This window comes from Osmerus mordax, chromosome 4, assembly GCF_038355195.1.
Source record: "Osmerus mordax isolate fOsmMor3 chromosome 4, fOsmMor3.pri, whole genome shotgun sequence".
NCBI lineage: Eukaryota > Metazoa > Chordata > Actinopteri > Osmeriformes > Osmeridae > Osmerus > Osmerus mordax.
In genome coordinates, this window is record NC_090053.1 from 6,530,023 (window position 1) to 6,544,392 (window position 14,370).

Consider the following 14,370-nt stretch of genomic DNA (forward strand, 5'->3'; position numbering starts at 1 on the left):
TCCCCTCTCGCTGTCTCTCTTTCGCTTCCTTATTGCCAGTATATCTCTGTCTATGTTTTCACTCCCAGCTTTGTCTGAATCATGAAACTAACAACCTAGCCCAACACAGAAGGCAGGAAGAGAACAGGGTGTGTGTGTGTGTGTCTGTGTGCGTATGTGTGTGTGTTTGTGCCTGCATGCATGTGTGTGTTGTGGGGCTGGTCAATGTGTTGACCCCAAGTTAACACGATGTCACCTCACATCAGTGTAGAATCCCTGATAACAAGACAGGATGTCTGTGTGGCACCACCTACCCCCTCACCTACCCCCTCACCTACCCCCTCACCTAACCCCTCACCTACCCCCTCACCTACCCCCTCACCTAACCCCTCACCTACCCCCTCACCTACCCCCACACCTACCCCCTCACCTACCCCCTCACCTACCCCCTCACCTAACCCCTCACCTACCCCCTCACCTACCCCCTCACCTAACCCCTCACCTACCCCCTCACCTAACCCCTCACCTACCCCCTCACCTACCCCCTCACCTAACCCCTCACCTACCCCCTCACCTACCCCCTCACCTAACCCCTCACCTACCCCCTCACCTACCCCCTCACCTAACCCCTCACCTACCCCCTCACCTAACCCCTCACCTACCCCCTCACCTACCCCCTCACCTACCCCCTCATCTACCCCCTCACCTACCCCCTCATCTACCCCCTCACCTACCCCCTCACTTACCCCCTCACCTACCCCCTCACCTACCCCCTCATCTACCCCCTCACCTAACCCCTCACCTAACCCCTCACCTACCCCCTCACCTAACCCCTCACCTACCCCCTCACCTACCCCCTCACCTAACCCCTCACCTACCCCCTCACCTACCCCCTCATCTACCCCCTCACCTACCCCCTCACCTACCCCCTCATCTACCCCCTCACCTACACCCTCACCTACCCCCTCATCTACCCCCTCACCTACCCCCTCACTTACCCCCTCACCTACCCCCTCACCTACCCCCTCATCTACCCCCTCACCTAACCCCTCACCTAACCCCTCACCTACCCCCTCACCTACCCCCTCACCTAACCCCTCACCTACCCCCTCACCTACCCCCTCATCTACCCCCTCACCTACCCCCTCACCTACCCCCTCATCTACCCCCTCACCTACCCCCCTCATCTACCCCCTCACCTACCCCCTCACCTACCCCCTCACCTACCCCCTCATCTACCCCCTCACCTACCCCCTCACCTACTCCCTCACCTACCCCCTCACCTACTCCCTCACCTACCCCCTCACCTCTGCCTGTCTGTCTGTCTACCTGCCTACCTGCCTGCCTGTCTGTCTGTCTGTCTGTCTGTCTGTGCATGGATGTGTGTGTCAGTGTTTGTGTGTCACTTCCTAGTGATGTTTTTTGTATTATGTTTATACGAGCATGAAGTACACGGGAGAATGTGAGCAGTTAGCAGTCTGCTTGGTAGTGTGATCTTTACACGCCCTGTTATTTTGGAGAGAAAAAATGGCATCTGTTTGAATGATGTATCTATGTTGCTGTGGAAATGGAAATTAAAGTCAGTGGGTGGGAAAGTGTTTCTTTTTGTATCTACCTACCTACCTATCTATATATCTCTCAAACACACACATCAACACTCACTCATCCACGTAAAAGAAAATGTCTCTCTCGCCCACATTAAACACTCTCTTCACTCACCAGAATTCCTCTTGTAATCTCACTCACATGACTCGCTGTCTCACACTCTTCATCATGCAGGATACCACACACACTTGTGTGATGCTGCAGGTTAAATGTGGTGTGCAGGCGTATTCATGGGTCTCCAGGAAAGTCTAGGTCTGTGGTATTTACGGTTTCTGGTTTACGGGCACCAAAAAAAGAAAGAAAGAAAGGACATTCTGAAATGTGTGATTCCTTTGCCTGTTGCTACACACACACACACACACATAGACAAGCACACGCACACAGACATGCTGTGCGGCTGACAGAGCCACTCTTAGGTGTGTGAAGCTTCAGAGCTGTGAGGATGGAGAAACATCCGCCTGGCTCCGGAGGGTTCTGATTTGTCCCCAGCGAGACGACTGCCTCCTGTAAATAACAACAGAAACACAATCATTTCCATGCCGCTGATTTGTTGAATATTCAGCGGTGTTTGTTTCCCTTATCACATCTGTGTCTGGTAGCTAATGTGAGATGAGGCCCTGGAGAGGGGGATCAGAGAGAGGGAGAGCGAGCGAGCGAGGGAGGGAGGGATCAGAGAGAGGGAGAGCGAGAGGGAGGGAGGGATCAAAGAGAGGGAGAGACAAAGACAAGAGCACCAGGGATTGCCTTTCTCCAACTGATATACAGCTTTCACTGGGAGTCATGGAGAATGGGGGAGGAAAAGAGGATGGAGAGGATGAAGAGAGATGGGGAGTGAGAAAGGGAAGAGTGGGAATAAACAGGTAAGAAAGCAGAAAAGAGAGAGAGAGAAAGGGTACACTAGATAAAATAACAAGCGGGAATGGGTAGGGCATGAGAAAGTGTAAGAAATAAACAAAATAGTTTTTTTTTTTTGATCACTCAGTGCCATGTGAAATATGATTTTCTTTGAATGTCAAGCTGAAATTGTTCTGTGCAGGAGGGAGAGTGAAACAGCTCTGCAAAAAGTTTAATCGTCCAGTTCTCGACAGTATCATCCTCTTACTCTTTTTTTCTCGCTTTCACTCTCTCTCTCTCTCTCTATCTCTCTCTCTCACACTGTGTACTTGTTCCCTCTGCTTTACACCCTCTTCTATTTTTTCTCCCTCTCTGAGGCTGTTCTCCTGTGCAGGTAGACAGAAGCAGGGCTGGCCCCAGTTCCTCTGGTTCTGGCCTCGGGCCCTCAATGGGGGCTGGTAATGACAAGCCACTCAGGTCCTGCAGAGATAACAGATTACACTGGAGGCCTGTGGATCCACAGAGCCACACAGAGGACAATGGTCATCCCAAAACACACCGTTTACAGATCCCAGACCTCAACCTTGTCTTGCTGGGAGGACTCCCGAGGAGGTGGGGAACACACACACACATGGATACACATACACACATAATTATGTGTGTGTGTGTGTGTGCGTGCGTGCGTGCGTGCGTGCGTGCTTGCGTGCGTGCGTGCGTGCGTGCGTGTGTGTGTGTGTGCGTGCGTGTGTGTGTGTAAAGGAGAAAGAAAAAAAAAAATCCTTTGTAATTTCATAAAGTTCACTTTCTTACATCAATTCGGGACAGTTTTCCTAGAATCATTAGTATAACATGTTTAGGTATGACATTGGGGGAGAGCTAAGATTTAAAGATATGGATGGTTAGATAGAACATATTACATTTACATTTACATTTATTCATTTAGCAGACGCTTTTATCCAAAGCGACTTCCAAGAGAGAGCTTTACAAAGTGCATAGGTCACTGATCATAACAACAAGATAGCCAAAAAACATCGCGAGTAGCCAAAACATGAAGCACACATTGTGAACAACCAAAGTAAGTGCCAAAGGGAAGAACCATAAGAGCATGTAGTTAAACAAGTCACAACCAAACAACATGAACAGCTATAAGTGCAAGTGTACCTGTGGGAAAAAGCAAGCAACAGTAATAAAACAATATATCACAGCGAGAACCAAAAATGTAAATCAGTTACCACTAACCACAAGAGCAACAAGTCTCTAAGCAAGAGTCATTGTGATCCTTGAGGAAACTAACATCGGGTCAAGCGAACCGTTCCTAAGTACCGTTGTACTCCCGGAACAAGTGCGTCTTGAGCCTTTTCTTGAAGGTGGAGAGACAGTCAGTGTCTCTGATGGAGGTGGGGAGTTGATTCCACCACTGGGGGGCCAGACAGGAGAAGAGCTTGTGTTGGGACCGGGCGGTCTTGAGCGGTGGGACCACCAGGCTGTTGTCTGAAGAAGACCGTAGGTGGCGGGTGGGGGTGTAAGGCTGCAGGAGAGACTTGATGTAGACGGGTGCAGTCCCGTTCACTGCTCGGAAGGTCAATACCAGGGTCTTGAATCTGATACGGGCCATGATAGGTAGCCAGTGGAGAGAGATGAGGAGCGGGGTAACATGGGAGCGTCTGGGTAGATTGTAGACCAGGCGGGCCGCCGCGTTCTGAATCCTCTGAAGAGGGCGGGTTGCACATGCTGGGAGACCAGCGAGCAGAGAGTTGCAATAGTCCAACTTGGAGAGGACGAGTGCTTGGACTAGCAGCTGGGTGGAGTGCTCAGACAGGTATCTCCTGATCTTCCGGATGTTGTAGAGGGTGAATCTACACGACCGGGAGACCGCAGCAATGTGGGCCGTGAGGGAGAGCTCGTCGTCCATGGTAACCCCAAGGTTCCTGGCAGAGGATGAAGGGGTCACCGTCGCAGATCCCAGGGTGATTGAGAGATCGTGGGAGATGGAGGGTTTAGCCGGGATGATGAGAAGTTCTGTTTTGGCGAGGTTCAGCTGGAGGTGGTGCTCGGTCATCCAGGCGGAGATGTCTGTGAGGCAGGCCTCAATCCTAGCTGAGATCCCCGGATCGGTCGGGGGGAACGACAGGTACAGCTGCGTGTCGTCAGCGTAGCAGTGGTAGGAGAAGCCATGGGAGGTGATGATTGGTCCAAGTGAGGGTGGTGTACAGAGAGAAGAGGAGGGGTCCAAGGACGGAGCCCTGTGGGACACCAGTGGAGAGCTGGCGAGGGCCCGACAGTTTGCCTCCCCAGGAAACCTGGTAGGATCTTCCCGACAGGTAGGATGAGATCCACTGGAGTGCAGTGCCAGTGATGCCCATCTCAGAAAGTCTGGCGAGCAGGATCTGGTGGTTAACCGTATCAAACGCTGCAGAAAGGTCCAGCAGAATGATAACGGATGATCTGGAAGCCGCTCTGGCAGACTGGAGGGCAGTGGTGACTGAAAGGAGGGCAGTCTCTGTGGAGTGGCCAGTCTTGAAGCCCGATTGGTTGGGGTCAAGCAGGTTGTTCTGAGAGAGAAAGTTAGACAGTTGGTTAGATACAGCACGTTCAATTGTTTTTGAAAGGAAGGGTAACAGTGATACCGGTCTGTAGTTCTGGAGAACGGCAGGGTTAAGGGAGGGTTTTTGAGTAGAGGGGTAACTCTAGCCTGTTTGAAGGCAGAGGGGAAGGTGCCAGAGGTGAGAGAGGAGTTTAGGACATGGAGAAGAAAAGTTATGATGGAGGGGGAGATGGTTTGAAAGAGAGGGGAGGGTATAGGATCAAGGGGACAGGAGGTGGGGCGATGAGAGAGAATGAGGTCAGAGATCTCTGCCTCAGACAGGGGAGAAAAAGAGTTTAGACATTTAGTTGGGTCAGTCATGGAGGGTGAGAGGGTAGGAAAGGTGGGTTTAGGGAACCGACTGCTAATGTCGGCGACTTTTTTCTCAAAGAAGGAGGAGAAGTCGTCTGCTGTCAGGGTGGAGGGAGGGGGTGGGGGAGGTGGGTTAAGAAGGGTGGAGAAGGTAGAGAAAAGTTATCTTCAGAAAGCAGGGAAATAATAAGAATAGAAAAAGCTGTGGTCTTGCTGAGTTAATTGAGTCTGCCTGATACTGTAGTTAATAAGGAAACTATTAACAGGAATGGCTTACTGTAATTAACGCTGTGTAAAGACTCCGTGTGGCTCAATACAGAAGTCACACAAGGCCTGTTCATTGTCTGAGAGAGAGAGTGAGAGAGAGAGAGAGAGAGAGAGAGAGAGAGAGAGAGAGAGAGAGAGAGAGAGAGAGGAGAGAGAGAGAGAGAGAGAGAGAGAGAGAGAGAGAGAGAGAGAGAGACAGAGACAGAGAGAGAGAGAGAGAGAGAGAGAGAGAGAGGAGAGAGAGAGAGAGAGAGAGAGTGAGAGAGAGAGTGAGACTTAGACAGAGAAAGAGAAAGAGAAAGAGAAAAAAATGTTTGGAGGGGGGTAGAGTTAGAGGAAAGAGGGAAAAAAAGAAGAGAAAGAGCAAGAAGAAGAGATGAGAAAGAAAAAATACATTTTCTTGTTTAATTTTCTTTGTAATTTCCTAGGGATTCATTACTTGTATATATTTATCTTGTTAAGTATGTTCTTGTCATGCCAATCAAGTATTTAAATGGAGTGCAGGAGTATTTTGGGAGCAAAGAGAGAAATGAAGAAAAAGAGAGAGTGTGAACGGCAGATGGTGACGCTAGTGAAATTCATACTGACCTTCCAGCAAAGCTAAGGGCCGAATAAACCCATCTTTTGTGCTGCTAGTGCTTAGGGAAGTGGTTAAGTGTTAGTCAGACATAGAGATATGGCCAGACATCAAGCAGTGGAAGAGGAGAGTGGCTCTAATCTTCACGTTAATTCAGCTAATCCTGATGTAAATGTATTTAATTCCTATAGGACATTACACAAATTCTCCAGTTAATGGCACTAATTGTGTGATCAATTTGCTCAGTTTCCTCAGCAAATATTACGACAGAGATAGTTTAGGCAAATCAATGGCTGGCTGGCCAAGTTCTACATCCTCCAGTCACAGGAGCGTTCCAAACAGTACAGCCTAATTTGTGTACCTAGGAATTTAGTCTCAGACTCCTCTACCCTCGCTCTCTCTTTCTCTCTCACCAGCGTCAGAGCACCGTCAGCCCTGTCTAATCCTCCTCGCTGACCAACTTAGCTGGGAAAACCACCAGCAGGCACAAAGTAGACAGTCAGAAAACAGCCAAGCAAACAGACAGGCAGCAGAGAAAACAAATTGCCCCTCCTGGGAGCTGTGGGTCGTCTCCCTGCTGCCACGGCCGCTGCAGTTACCTGGAGACGGCATATTGTGTTGCCGTTTTTTCCCCCCGGGGACTTCCCATGCGTTCATTCACACACCCTGAAGGAACTCTCACTTATCACACATGCGGTAGCGGAACACTCAAAGGGTCAAGCACAACAAGTTTGCTTGCATGTAGAAGACATGCTAACATTACGTCAGGCAGAGAGAGAGAGAGAGAGAGAGAGAGAGAGAGAGAGAGAGAGAGAGAGAGAGAGAGAGAGAGAGAGAGAGAGGTATTCTCTTCCTCAGATGGCATTGCTTCTTTCCACTCTTAATATAATGCAGCGTTTGTCCACCTGGACATTTTCACCACGGACCTCTTTGTTTATGAGCTAAGTGTCCTTGTCCTCTCCTCACAGGAGCCCCACTGCCTCAGGGCCACGTCATGTCTCCTCTCTCAGGTTGCTCATGCCCTCTTAGAGGAGGCCATGTTGGACACCCTGTGATTAAATAGACACCCTTCCTGTCTGTCAATCATGACTTTAACATACTGTACAGATGCAACAATGCTTGTGAATGTGTCTGTCATCTCTTTTTTGCTTTCTTTCTAATATTTGTATTCTTTGAAAGTGTATGCCTCTGTCTGTCTCTCTCTCTCACTCAAACACACACACACACCTCTAACCATTCGACAGAATACATTTCTGTGGCCTTGGCTATGTTGTTGTGGTGTCATTCAACAGCTAAATGCAGCAATAGGACTATTGATAATGTACTTCGAGGATGGTCCTCTACATACAAACGTGTTCTCTTCACTTACTGTATCTCTGAACTTTGCTCTCTTAATTCAGAGAATTTTTATATAATATTGATCAATATACATAGAAACAGAGTTGGAGTGTTATAGTGGATGAGGTAACCTACAGTTTTCCATTCAGAATACAAGTACTTTCTTTTCAAATGATTGAAAGGCTCATGACAAATGTACACTTGAGACAGGAAAGAAAAAACATGGCGAAAAGACCTTTGACTAGTTAGTTGTAAATAGAGTGTGTGCTTGTGCATGCCTGCAAAGAGAGCAAAGAATTCAGCAAATTGGAATTACTCACTGTCAAGTTGTCAAGACTATTATTCCGTGAGTAGCAGGCAGTTTCCAATGGATGAATTAGGTAGTGGGAGACAGTGTCAAGACAGCTTTGGACAGTGTTTCCTCTGGGCTGGGTTAAACACACTCATTACCACAGATGTTAGCCCTCCCGCTGCCTTCCTCATTGGTTCAGAGCGCAGTTTAACCTTGCTGAAGTATCGGCAGAATGAGGCTGTAGACTATAATTGAACGGTCATTAACGATAGAGAGGCTGTGTTAATAGGCATTAAATGTTCATCAGGAATAGCCTGTGTGGGAGATGATGATTAGGATGATTATTATGGGGTATTTGCCAAAGGCTTCTTCTCCAGAGACAAACACTAGGTGTACAGGGAATACAGAGGAGCTAGGCTACTGCCAACATGTAAAGAGTTTTGCTGTAATGATTTCTAGGAGGAGGTTGAATTGAAATGCTGATTAAATGAGCCGTTTGAATGACATTTAATGGCATACTGAGGTTGACACAACTTTTTTCTCAAGGACATGGTTTTATTTCACACAGTTTACGGTTTAGTGTGTCTGCAACCAATCAACATTAGCTAATGACCAAGGAGTATGTGGCTGGAAACTCCCCCGTATTTGTGCATGCTATTGTGAACTGTGATTCAGACACCTAAAAAGAATCCAACTAAAAGTTTGCAAACTGACAGTGATATATTCCTCACCAGCAGATGGGAATATTGAGGCACAAGGTAGGATATTTTTTCCTCAGATTCACAAACTCTCAGTATTCTGATGGGTGATGTTTTTTAGTAGAGTGAGAGGTGAAGAATATTTGTAAAGACCCTGCTGTCTGTCTATTCCCATAGTAACCACCTACTATGTGATGAGTCATATCAGGTGTGGTTCATTGGTTCCACTTTCAGTGTGTGCTTACATCAGAATAAATATGAGGTTTGTATCTTACTTGAGCTTCTATGGCTACCTCCAATGCTCTTCCTGCGAAATAGCTCTCTCTCTCCTTCTACTACTCTACCTCCACACACCCCCCCCCCCCCCCTCTATGCCCTCCCTCTTTCTATCAACCCCATCCCCGTTAGTATAACTTTGAGGTGGTACATGGGGGTCTGTTCACTCTCTCTCTGTAACTAATTAGTGTTATCTATAAGACTGTAGCTCACCCAGCCTCACCTTGGGCACATGGAAGAGTCCAATTAAATACACAAATTCCTCTGGCCAGCATGTGTGTTTGTGTGTGTGTGTGTGTGTGTGTGTGTGTAAGTCTGTGTAAGGGTGATAGGTATTTGGAAAGAGCAGTAAAGCAGCAGTCACGCTTTGCAGAAGAGCCTTGTCTTCCTCCAGGGGCTTGGTGATGGAGCTACGGACCGACCCATTAGCCGTGTTCTTAAACCTTTAATCCTTCCGGCTTGTGTGTGTGTGTATGAGAGAGAGAGAGACAGAGAGAGAGAGAGAGAGAGAGAGAGAGACAGAGAGACAGAGAGAGACAGAGAGACAGAGAGACAGAGAGACAGAGAGACAGAGAGAGAGAGAGAGAGAGAGAGAGAGAGAGGGGGGGGGGGGGGGGGGGGGTTATGAGGAGTTTGTATGTACTGGGTTTGGTTGTTTTTCTCTCTCCTCCACTCTCTCTTTCTCTCTTTCCCCAACTCCCTTGTACTCCTCTGCCCCCTGTCCCCTCAGAGTCTCCCTGCTGTTAGGTCGAAATGACAGACTGTCATGGAGTTGAGCTGAAAGCAACACAAAGTGCAGAACATTGACAATACTGCTGCATTGCCCAAGGCTTCAGCACTCCACTAGCTCCAGTCCAACAGTTCATCTGCAGAGAAAAGAGTCAGCCTCTGTATGTTCCCTGGAGCTGGTCGGTGAGGAAAGGGGTGGGGTGGGGTTTGGGGAGGGGGTTGTGATGATGATGATGATGATGATGAGGCGATTGCTCCGTATCAGTATCATCAAATGATTTACATAAATGCTGAACAGAAATGTGTGCGTTTAACAAAAATGTGTCTCTTTCAGCCCTTGAACAAATACACAGCATGTGGGCATTATTTTAATCGTCGGCCATGTGAGTACCTATTTTCTACAGCTAGGATCTTATGGTGTGTGTGTGGGCATGTGGGTGTGTGTGCATATCATTACTACATTGCTATGATGGCTCTTTCTGCCTCCCTTTTTCTCTTTTCACGCTATTTACCTCTCGCTGTCTCTCTCTCCCTCTCTCTCGCTTTCCCTCACCTTACCATTTCAGAGAAAAAAGGGATCTGTAATTGTGGAGATCAGGCTTTTGTGTGACAGAACTGACAACGACCACACAAACAAAGTTTCTCTAGTTGTCTGCCCCTGCATGTCAGAGGGTGTCTATGTGGCTGCACAGTCTGGTGTGTGCTGTTGTAGTCTTCTGTACCTGGTCTCCTTTCATTAATAACTCTACCTCAAGTCTACATCAAGTCTCTCCTGCAGCCTTACACCCCCACCCGTCACCTACGGTCTTCTTCAGACAACTGCCTGGTGGTCCCACCGCTCAAGACCGCCCGGTCCCAACACAAGCTCTTCTCCTGTCTGGCCCCCCCAGTGGTGGAATCAACTCCCCACCTCCATCAGAGACACTGACTGTCTCTCCACCTTCAAGAAAAGGCTCAAGACGCACTTGTTCCTTGTTCTACATGCTCTTATGGTTCTTCCCTTTGGCACTTACTTTGGTTGTTCACAATGTGTGCTTCATGTTTTGGCTACTCGCAATGTTTTTGTGGCTATCTTGTTGTTATGATCAGTGACCTATGCACTTTGTAAAGCTCTCTCTTGGAAGTCGCTTTGGATAAAAGCGTCTGCTAAATGAATAAATGTAAATGTACCTCTGGGCTTTCCCTGGAGACTGTTAAGCCTAATGGAGCTATTGACAAATTTAATTGTTCATTTGTCCATTCACATGTTCATTAATTTAGCTAATTGTTTTTAGCTCAGTTTATAGTTGTGTGTATGCAACACATGACTGGGAGAGAGTGAGAGATGAGAGAGAAATCATTCAATATGGGATCTTTTGAAGAGATGGGGTCTGACTGCACAGTGGCTGAGGCCATCTAGACAATATCTCTTCACTTCAATTACTGTACCTATCCAATTGTATTATTCTTGTACTCTTTCTTCACTGCTCTCTTTTCAAAGCGACTTGATGACAGATACCAGGAGCGTGACAAAACACAAGCATGGAGGGCAGAGGGAAGGATGAAATGACACGATGGGAGGAAGATTGGAATAGGAGAATGATGTTTGTGGGGGTGAGAGGAGAAAAAATAATAATGGTGAGATCGTAAGATATGGAGAGAGGGGGATAGGCTGTGAGGATAGAATAAGTTACAATGCCTATCAAAAAAAGTATTCAACCCCCTTGGATGTTTCACCCTTTTGTTGCTTTTAAACATGAAATCATGGTCAATATAATTTGGCTTTTTTGACAGGAATTGGCACACAAAAAAACTCAAAGTGAAAACAGATTTAACAAAATGTAAACTAATAAAAAATATATAAGGTCAAGTAGATGATCGCATAAATATTCACCCCCTTGAGGTTAGTATTTAGTAGATGCACCTTTGGCTGCAATCACAGCACTGAGTCTGTGTGGATATGTCTCAATCAGGCTGGCACATCTGGACACTGCAATTTTTCTCCATTCTTCCTTGCAAAACAGCTCAAGCTCTGTCAGGTTGCTCAGGGATCGGGCGTGAACAGCTCTTTTCAAGTCCAGCCACAAATTCTCAATTGGACTAAATCTGGGCTTTGACTTGGCCACTCCAGAACATTCGCCTTGTTGTCTTTGAACCATTTCTGTGTAGCTTTTGCTGTATGCTTGGGGTCATTGTCTTGCTGGAAAATAAATCTTCTCCCAAGTCGTAGTTCTGTTGCAGACTGAGTCAGATTATCCTCCAGGATTTGGCAATACTGTTCTGCATTCATGTTCCCCTTTACCTTTACAAGCCTTCCAGGGCCTGCTGCTGAAAAGCATACCCAGAGCATGATTCTGCCACCACCATGCTTCACGGTGGAGATGGTGTGTTTGTGGTGATGTGCAGTGTTTGGTGTCTAGCTTCTAGTCTGATGGCCAAAAAGCCTAATTTTTGTCTCATCAGACCAAAGAACCTTCTTCCAATTGCCCTTGGAATCTCCCACACGTCTCCCACACGCGAATTTCAGGCGAGATTTCACATGAGCTTTTTTCAACAGTGGCTTTCTCTTTGCTACTCTCCCATACAGCTTCGACTGGCGAAGAACCCGGGCAACAGTTGTTGTATGTACAGTCTCTCCCATCTGAGCCACCGAAGCTTTTAACTCCTTCAGAGTGGTCGTGGGTGTCTTGCCCGGTCACTCAGTTTGTGAGGACAGCCAGCTCTAGGCAGATTTATATATTTATATTTAGTCATTTAGCAGACGCTCTTATCCAGCAACTTACAGTAAGTACAGAGACATTCTCCCCGAGGCAAGTAGGGTGAAGTGCCTTGCCCAAGGACACAACAACATTTGGCATGGCATTTGTTTTTTTGAATTGGGAATTGAACCAACAACCTTCTGATTAATAGCCCGACTCCCTAACCGCTCAGCAATCTGACCCCTGATTTAAACAAGTGCCATACTCCTTCCATCTCTTAATAATGGATTTAACTGAACTCCGTGGGATGCCCAGTGAGTTGGAAATCTTTTTGTAGCCATCTCCTGACTTATACTTTTCAATTATGTTTTCTCTGAGTTGCTTTGAATGTTCTTTTGTCTTCATTTTGCAATTGTAGTAGGAATACTGATTAACCAGAGACTGGACCTCCCAGACACAGGTGTTTTTATACTACAATCACTTGACACACATCAACTGCACTCAGGTGATCTCCAGTTCATTAATTGTGACACTGCTGGCATCAACTAGCTGGACCTCTGTTGAATTAGGTCAGTCACTTTAAAAGGTGTAATATTTATGCAAACACTTATTTTACATTATATTTTTTTAATAAATTTACATTAGTTTGTAAAAATTAGTTTTCAAATAAGCTTTTTTTTTGCAAATTCTTGTCAAAAAAGCCAAATTATATGGATCATGATTTCATGTATAAAAGCAACAAAAGGGGAAAACATCCAAGGGGGGTGAATAATTTTTATTGTAATGAAAGGATGACATGCTGAGGGGATGAGTGGAGGAGAAGGAAGAGAAACATGGAGGTGAGGTTACGACATAGCGGTTGGTCTCTTGATGAAGGCTTGTGTCTGAGGTCTGACAGACGTCCACAAATAGGGGGAGAGAGTTGCTACTGGAGCTAATTATCTCTGAGCCAAGTGCTTAATCCCCATCTCAGTCATTAGTCTGTGAGACAAGCAATGCTGCTCAGAGTGGAGGTAATTAAGAGTGATCCCTGACTCACAGCAAAGGGTTCCACTCTTCTTAACTACTCTGTCAAAACAAACCCCTGACCTGACGACTGTGATTACATAAATATATACATACACACACACACACACACACACACACACACACAGACAAATGCAATTTTATTCATATGCGATACGCCAACACACACTCTCTCACTCGTTTGATATACGCCCACAAACACATATATTCAGATCCGTTTCTCTCTCCCTCATAAACCAACACACACAGACAGCGTTGCGTTCCGGTAACAGACGGAGTCTGCAGACCCATAATGCTGTCCTGAATATGTCATCTGATGATCATCCCTCTCTCCTCTCGTCACTGTCTTCCACGGTCATCTCCTGGTTTTCCTTCTTTTTGTGACCTCCTTTTCTTCCCTGTTTCTCGTTGTCCTTGACGTTCTGTACCAGTCGTAATTGCAGGGATGTTAGCATGAGGTGTGCGTACAGTATTGCCCTCCCCTGACAGACTGAGGGGCAGTGTCTCAGTCAGGCTCGAAGACACCGGAGGAACTGCAGGCTGATGCACTCCAGGTTTGCAGGCTGTTTTAAAGGCTGTTTTAGATCAACCTGCTCTGGTCTAATGATTACAGTATTAACATTGACCTCAGGCCTCAGGCAGAGCCTGCCAATTATCGCTTTGCAAGAAAAACACCATTGAAGAAGTCCCAGTTTACACAGACTTATAAGAGCGATGCTTGAAGAAAGAGAACAAATTCACGAGCACACACGCACAAGCGGGTTCATACAGCCAATTCTCACAAATATGATCACACTGCATGGCATAAGGTTGTGCACTAAAAAATGCACACCAACACATGCCCTCAGCCACAAACAAACACACGGTAGTGTATTTGGTTTGGATATGAAGGTGTGTCCAGAGGGCAGTGTGTGCAGTGATGAAGTGTCCTCCCCAGAGGGCAGTGTGTGCAGTGATGAAGTGTCCTCCCCAGAGGGCAGTGTGTGCAGTGATGAAGTGTCCTCCCCAGAGGGCAGTGTGTGCAGTGATGAAGTGTCCTCCCCAGAGGGCAGTGTGTGCAGTGATGAAGTGTCCTCCCCAGAGGGCAGTGTGTGCAGTGATGAAGTGTCCTCCCCAGAGGGCAGTGTGTGCAGTGATGAAGTGTCCTCCCCAGAGCGCCCGGTCAGATGAATGTT